We start from the raw sequence: 7,156 nt of genomic DNA on the forward strand, positions 1-7,156 counted from the left end.
GAGGGGCATGGCTTGGGGGAGGGGGCACCGTCCTGCCTCCTCCCTGGGGGACTGGGGGCAGCAGCCCTTGCTCCCAGGTGGCTTCTGTGGTGACACCCCCACCGTGTCTGTGAGGCAGAGCAGCACAGGCTTCCCTCTGTGGGGTTCCTAGGGGCCCTGGCCAGGTTTGCCCTGTGGAGCCTGTTTGCTACCCTGGGGGTGCCAGCCCTCCTGCCTGCAAATCGCTATGGGAAACCTAAACCCTTCCCCAGGGAGGAAGAAGGAACTGGCAGAAAGCGTTCCCTGTTCACCCAGTGTGTAGGCTGCAAAGTCTTGCCCCTCTGATGCAACCTTGTGTTAGTTAAGGTTTCAGACCAGGCGCATACCTCGCTTTATGCTGTACATACGTTCCTGGAAAACGGCGCATAACTCAAATTTGCATAAAGGGAACCTACTTTACAGTGTAACAAATAGGGATACGTTCCAAGACCAACTGTACTGACCCCCAGACCCATTTCTACCACTTTTACAGGACAATTTTGGTACTCACCAACAGCAGACAGTACACACAACCACAGAGCACTATCATAATGGGGATGGCAACTGCAGAAACACGTCGCAGACAACAAGCGAGGAGCGCAGATCCACACAGGAGACTATATTTTGGTGTGTGTCACTCCCGCAATGCACCTGATAGCAGCTGACTGCAGGCTTCCACCACACCGATCAGATAAGAGTGAATTTACCTTGCATATAATGAATTTTTGTATAAAAAGGGTCATCGCATAAGAGCGAATTCGCACATAGAGAACCCACATAAAGTGAGGGAAACCTGTACACACTACACGTCCACAGGAGATGCTTACAGTGCAGTAACTTGTTACTACTGTGTAGTAGTCATAGGGCACAAACTGTGACACAGCACTACTGCGGGCATACCTACACACGCATTTACACTGACTTAAATTTACTGTGCGGTAAGCGGGAATAGGCTGGCATCTAGACATGCAGGTGTTAAAGCCCAAGTTTAGTCCCAACTCAGTCCACACACACGGTGTTACTGTGCAGTAAGGTGTCCAAACATGCATTACTGCACAGTAACTAATCAGGTGTAAATTTGATACCCGCATCACGCAGTCATCAAATTTATGCCCAAGTCAGCATAAGTCCCCAGATTTACTGCGCAGTATGGGCATGCACATGTAGACGCGTGACCGTACTGCGCAGTAATCAAAATTACTGTGCATATGAAGACACACCCACTGGTCACATCTACATAAGGCGCTTATTGCACAGTAGCTCATTACTGCCAAGCAGTAGTGTCACAGGGCAGTCAACGTCACCACAAAGCCAAGCGGGGGTGCTACTCAGGGTTCGAATTACACTTTGACTCTTGTGTGGGGTCTGGAAAAAAAATTGGGCTGCCCATCAGATGCCCTAATAAAATTGAAGACCCCCCCAGGTCATGATTTTCAAGTCTTACAGGGGGGGCTCTCGTCTCTTATAGGGGGCCCCCCAACTCCCCCATAATTCAAACCCTGACGCTACTGTGCAGTAGTTCCGGTTACTGCACAGTCAGTTTCTTGTGTAGATGCACCCACTGTGACTGCAGGTGTATCTAAGCTTGTATACCACAAGCAATGCAGCAGAACAGCCCACTCAAAGTAATTCACCCTGCTTTCACATCCAGACATCCAGGTATATCTACCTTGTATAGGTGGCAACAGCACCAGTCCCTCAATGCTCATCCAGTACAGAAGGAAGTCACTGGTGAGTCAAAAGACAGCTAAAGAGACCAATCTGAGATCCACATGTGTACACTGCATGGTACCGTGTGTAGAGATTGCAGAGACACTCAAACTATCTCTCAACAAATTCTGCTGAGAGATCAAATTAAATTACCCAGAGTACTACGTTTACCAGGGCTCACTTGGCTACCTCTGAATAGCATTGCATCGTGCGGTGTAGATATATCTGGATGTCTTGAAACAGAAGCTACTGCAGATGTTTGAAGACTTAACCAGAGGCAGACTGGAGGCTTGGACTCCATGAAACAGGCTGAAGACTTGGTTGCTATGGGGATCTGTCTGTTGGTCCCTGGTCACCATAAATCATTCCTAAAATGCTGTCCCTACTTTACTCATTCTAGCTTTCTCTTTCATGCCTTAACTATTTTGTAATATTTTCCTGTTTCTCCTGAATCAAGGGATTGAAAAGGAAAAATACATTACTGGTAATAATCGCCTGAGACATGCTTTTCATTATTTCACCCATCAGCAGCTCTTCTAACAGAAGACTGTTTGAGATCCTCAGCCAGAAGGAGCAAACCACCAAGCCCCAAACTGTTGCCTGCTGTGGTCATACCATCAGGTACCAAATACATTTACTAGTCCTCCACCTGCCAGATCCAAAAACCAAATCCTACACAGGCTGAAGAAGCTGTTCTATCCTTATCCTATCATAATCTTACATACCTGCTACCCCTTGTTGCAAACATCCTAGCATCATGGTTAGTGGAAACAGATTGCACTATTTAGGAAAATCATATGTTGAATCACTATCCAAACTATCCTGAAAAAATTGGGAGGACAAATGTGTAGAAGGGACAGTCTTGGAAGGAAGCAAAATTCAGTTTCCATGGCCATTCAGTGTTGGCCTTTTTATTGGGACTTCACAAGTGTGCATGTTATAGTGATGGTTACACGGTCTCCAAAATTTAAGAAATAGACTGATACTTAAATCCAACTTCTTCTGATAATTCAGTCCACAGACAGCAGTCCTCCACAGATCTTGTTTCTGTCCCTTTAAAATTTCACTCTGTTCCACTGCCCCAAGGACTATAGGTTTTTGGGTAGTTCATAAATGAAGAGGTGATTTGTCCCAGAACACTCTCAACAGTTAGGACTAATGCTTTGAATTGACATTGGAAGTAAAATAGGAGCCAATTCAGAGAAGGAATCGAGAGAATCTTTAACCTTTTCAAGCTGCATTATGAATCATCTGGAATGTCAGTGTTCCATCTGCATTTAGTTCTACGCTCAGAGGGGTGGTTTCCTGGAAAGCTGGAGGTGGAAAGACGAACTTCTTGCTATTGTTTTTATTTGACTCTGTGTGTGCCAACAACCTAACTATGAGTATTATGCTTAGATGGATGAATATAACCATCCCGAATTCTCTTTTGCTTGGAAGGACTAGGAATGAACAAGCATTTCCAAATAAAATCACATTAACCTTATGCATCTGAGATCCTCCCTCAACACCAGTCCAGTTATCCACCCCCAATTCAGGCAACATTATCAGTGTTATTGTACCTTTACCCAGACTGTTCAGGCAATATGGATTCCATTACACTAACCTATATTCATTTTTCTAGACCCTACAACATCATTACTGTGATTGTTACTGTGATAGTGAATCAACCAGCCAACCATGAACTTCAAATTCTGTAATCAAATTCTTTTTTCATTTGTTGACCCATTCTAGATTGTATTTTTGTGGTGCATGGGTTTTTGTGTGGGCCCTGTGTCTTGAGATGAATTTATCATTGAAGGAGAAAGTTATAGATGAGCTCCAGAGATGACTTCCTGTCTCACCTGGCAAATTTTCAGAATCCAGAAGAAAACAAACATAGCAGTGCAGTGTAAGGAAGAACATGTCAAGGAATAAAATATTCCTTGAGTTATAGTGCAAGATGAAGGAGGGAATTGAAACTGCAGCTGACTCAAGAAGGATGTACACAGAGGTAGTAGAAACATCTAGAAAAGAAAATACAGGCATAACCTGGAAAGAAAAAGCAAGAGGAATATGGGAGATACCAAAGGCATCATTATGTAAAGAAGTGGGCCCAACCTTTTTGACAGGTGCATCACAAGTCAGCCCTCTGCCCTCCAAGTGCCACTCCAATCCCCTTCCCATGCCTGCTCTGCTATTCTGCTGTCTGCCTTCTTCCCCATGCTCCCTGCATGACCTTCTGCTCTGCTTTCTGCTTCCTACCTCTATGTGTCACTGTGCTGCCTGTCCACTCCCTAATCTGCTGCATGCCACACAAATGAGCTGCCCTGGCCTCTTGTGGCACTTGTGCCACTGGTTGGCCACTCCTGACACAAAGGATCTCGCAGATAGATAGTGGCAAGCCAGGCCCATTTCATTAGTAAGATAGTTGTGCTTTCATGAAAAAGGATTATCAAGCAGCATAATCAAGCCTTGGAGTTAGCACTAGTTTCAAACAGCTCTAGACAAGCTCTTCATAATCTAGTGATTTATCATCTATGTCTGCCAGATTTCTCTGATCAACACATCCATCCAATATGTTCTCACACTCCCTCCCACTGGATCATCATCTTCCTTGTAACCCAGACTGTTCAGGCAATATGGATTCCATTACACTAACCTAGATTCATTTTTCTGGACCCCACATTCCATATGACTGTTTAAAAAAATCTAGGTCTGCTATTTTGTTAATTGTTCACCTGCAGGAAACTGCATGGAATGCTTTAATGAGCATCTAAAGAGACTTTGTAACAATATAGACAGACAATGTAATAGAGTCAGTAATTAGACTACTGTAAAGCTCTTCCAACCACCCCACTTCCTTTACACCAGAATATGATTTAATAATACATTCTGCACAATCAGGAAACTAGAAACCAATTATACTGACATGGAACGTGTCTATGGCCCTTCACTTTTCCCCACCCTCCACAATAAAGCATGTTAATAAGCAAGTATTATGTGTAATTAGGACGCTGGGGACAAAGTGGTCAGTACAGCCCTGACTCTTTAATATTCTTTCAGTTTAGCATATAGGGAAGGTCATCATTTTACAGGAACTCAGTGTGATCCAATGGCATTCAGAGAGTAGGCCAGGAAGTATGGGAAGACTTTTAAAGTTTAGAAACTCTGTTACTTACTGTATTACTATAGGTGTTATCATTCATGTCTATTAGTTGATTTCCACTTTGTATGCCACTATAGAATTTCCTTGATGACTGCAAAAACTGGGTTTGCTCCTCATCATGTAGGAAGCATGGCAATTTGGTAGTATGAACTTTGCTGGTAAAACTAATAGGCATTAAACAAACCACAAGAAAGAGTTGTGCAGAATCTCTCAGCCCTTTTATGTTTCATTTGCTGTTAAGACAAGGACCTCCCAAGAAGCACCAATCAAAGTAAATAAAAGATCCAGGGCTCTTGCTTTCCAAATCTGTAAAGGTGATTAGCTAACAGGAACCACGTGAGTTTGTGCCTTTTTCTTTCTTCTTTTTGATGAGTCAAGAACACCTGAATTAGCTTGGTTATTGTTTTCCCCAAGCTATGTATTCCTTTTAAAATTTTCTAACTAAGGGGAGGACTCTACCCTACTCAGAGCTGCCCAGCTATTTACTTACTGTGGTCAGCATGATTCCATTTCCTCTGCCTACCACAACCTCACTGACTACACACCATTGTCGTTGTCATAGAATGCTCTCCCTCCATACGCATCTTGTACTGAAGAAGTTAAATTTCAGTAGGAACAGGAAAAGGCCTTAATTTCAAGATTTGCAGAAGAATGAATAACTCTGTTGGATGGGTTTATAAAATGCAAGATTGCTAATCTCTAAAGGTACAGATTAAGCTACACACAGAGGTGCTTATTTACTCATTCTCATCATTTTGCTGCTTGAATTAACTGAGTACCATACATCTAAAGCAACCAAGATGTCTTTTTTAAAAGACTTGATCTTTCAAAACAGCTAAGAGCTAAAAAAGGACTTTGGTTATCAGATTTACTATTGCACGTTTGCTGAGCAAATAGTCATTTTTCTCTGAATTTTTGTGCCAAGTCGTAAGTGGAGAATCCAGCCACATGGGGCATTGCATCAGTCCGTGCCCTTCCAGTAGGAAAAGGTGAAACTTTATCTATAAACTTCTACACCAGTCACATATCAAAATGCACTCTGACTTCTTTCAACAACTTGTTTCCCAGACATCAGACTTGTCTTTGCTTTTACTTAAGTTTCTGGAACTCGGTGTGGTGAACATGACTCCATCTGTCTGTTCCTCTTCAGAAGCTGACAGCATTCATTTAAAACTGTGATGCTTGCAGGCAGTGTCTCTGTTAGATGTTCTTACAATGTTCCTTCAAATTACACCCAGTCAACCATAGCAAAGGTAACAGCATTTACTCTGTAGCAATCTACACAAACAAGTTTATTCCTGGGGATACAAAACAATACACATGAAAAATAAATATAACTGTCCATATAGGTCTATTTAAAATCAGTTCCTATGCCCTCATTCAGGAAAACATCCCTATTCAGGAAAGTATGGAAGTATGTGCTTAAAGTTAAGCCTGTTCCTAAGTGCTTTCTTGAATTCCGACCCTAAGAAGAAAGAAAATTGTTGTATACTATCAGCATGAAGATAAGAGATGAAGAGCACCTTATCACTCTGAAAACCAAAGATATTTCTCCTTACAAGTAGATACTGAGTAAAATCCTTGCCCCATTGAACGCAGTGCCAAATCCCTCTGGTGACTCAAATGGGCCAGGATTTCACGCATTATTTTTTATCTGGAGCTTTGAAAGCAAGTGAAAAATGATACACTTTGATGTCACTTTCAAGATTCTTCCTTGTTACTGCTAGAAACTCCAGTTTTTAAGTCCCTTTTTCCCCATTCCTAAATTCTGATTGCTCCTTTCTTGATTAAGATGTAACTAGTTTGTGTTCTTGTCTCTGACTTATTCATCTGATCAAGCTGCAAGTGATAATCTGCAACACCTCCAGACCATCTGCCATAATTAAAACCAATTTATTACCATTTATATGGAGTAACTATTTTTCTCTGGATGTCCAGTGCATTATTATTGTATTAATTTATACTGCAAACAGACATTTTCTTAGAATTCACATGTAGCCAGGCAAGCCTGTTGCTCTGGTCACCTATGAAGGTCAGAAACACTCAGACAATATTAGAGCTATCAAGCTGTTCTCTAGCCATTTATAGTTATGTATCTTTCAGACTGAACTGGATTCTAATTTGAAAAATCCAGCACTGTATTAATCACTATAGAACAAAACCCTTTAACTGTCACAGAAAAAATTATTATTATCCACCTTTCCACACAATCATCTGTTATCTGCTGGAAAGACAAGTAATAATGATTCAACAGGGAGGGGAAAATTCTATTAATATTGA

The sequence above is a fragment of the Gavialis gangeticus genome, unplaced genomic scaffold (genome assembly GCF_001723915.1).
Source record: "Gavialis gangeticus isolate Ggan-Ray unplaced genomic scaffold, GavGan_comp1, whole genome shotgun sequence".
Classification (NCBI taxonomy): domain Eukaryota; kingdom Metazoa; phylum Chordata; order Crocodylia; family Gavialidae; genus Gavialis; species Gavialis gangeticus.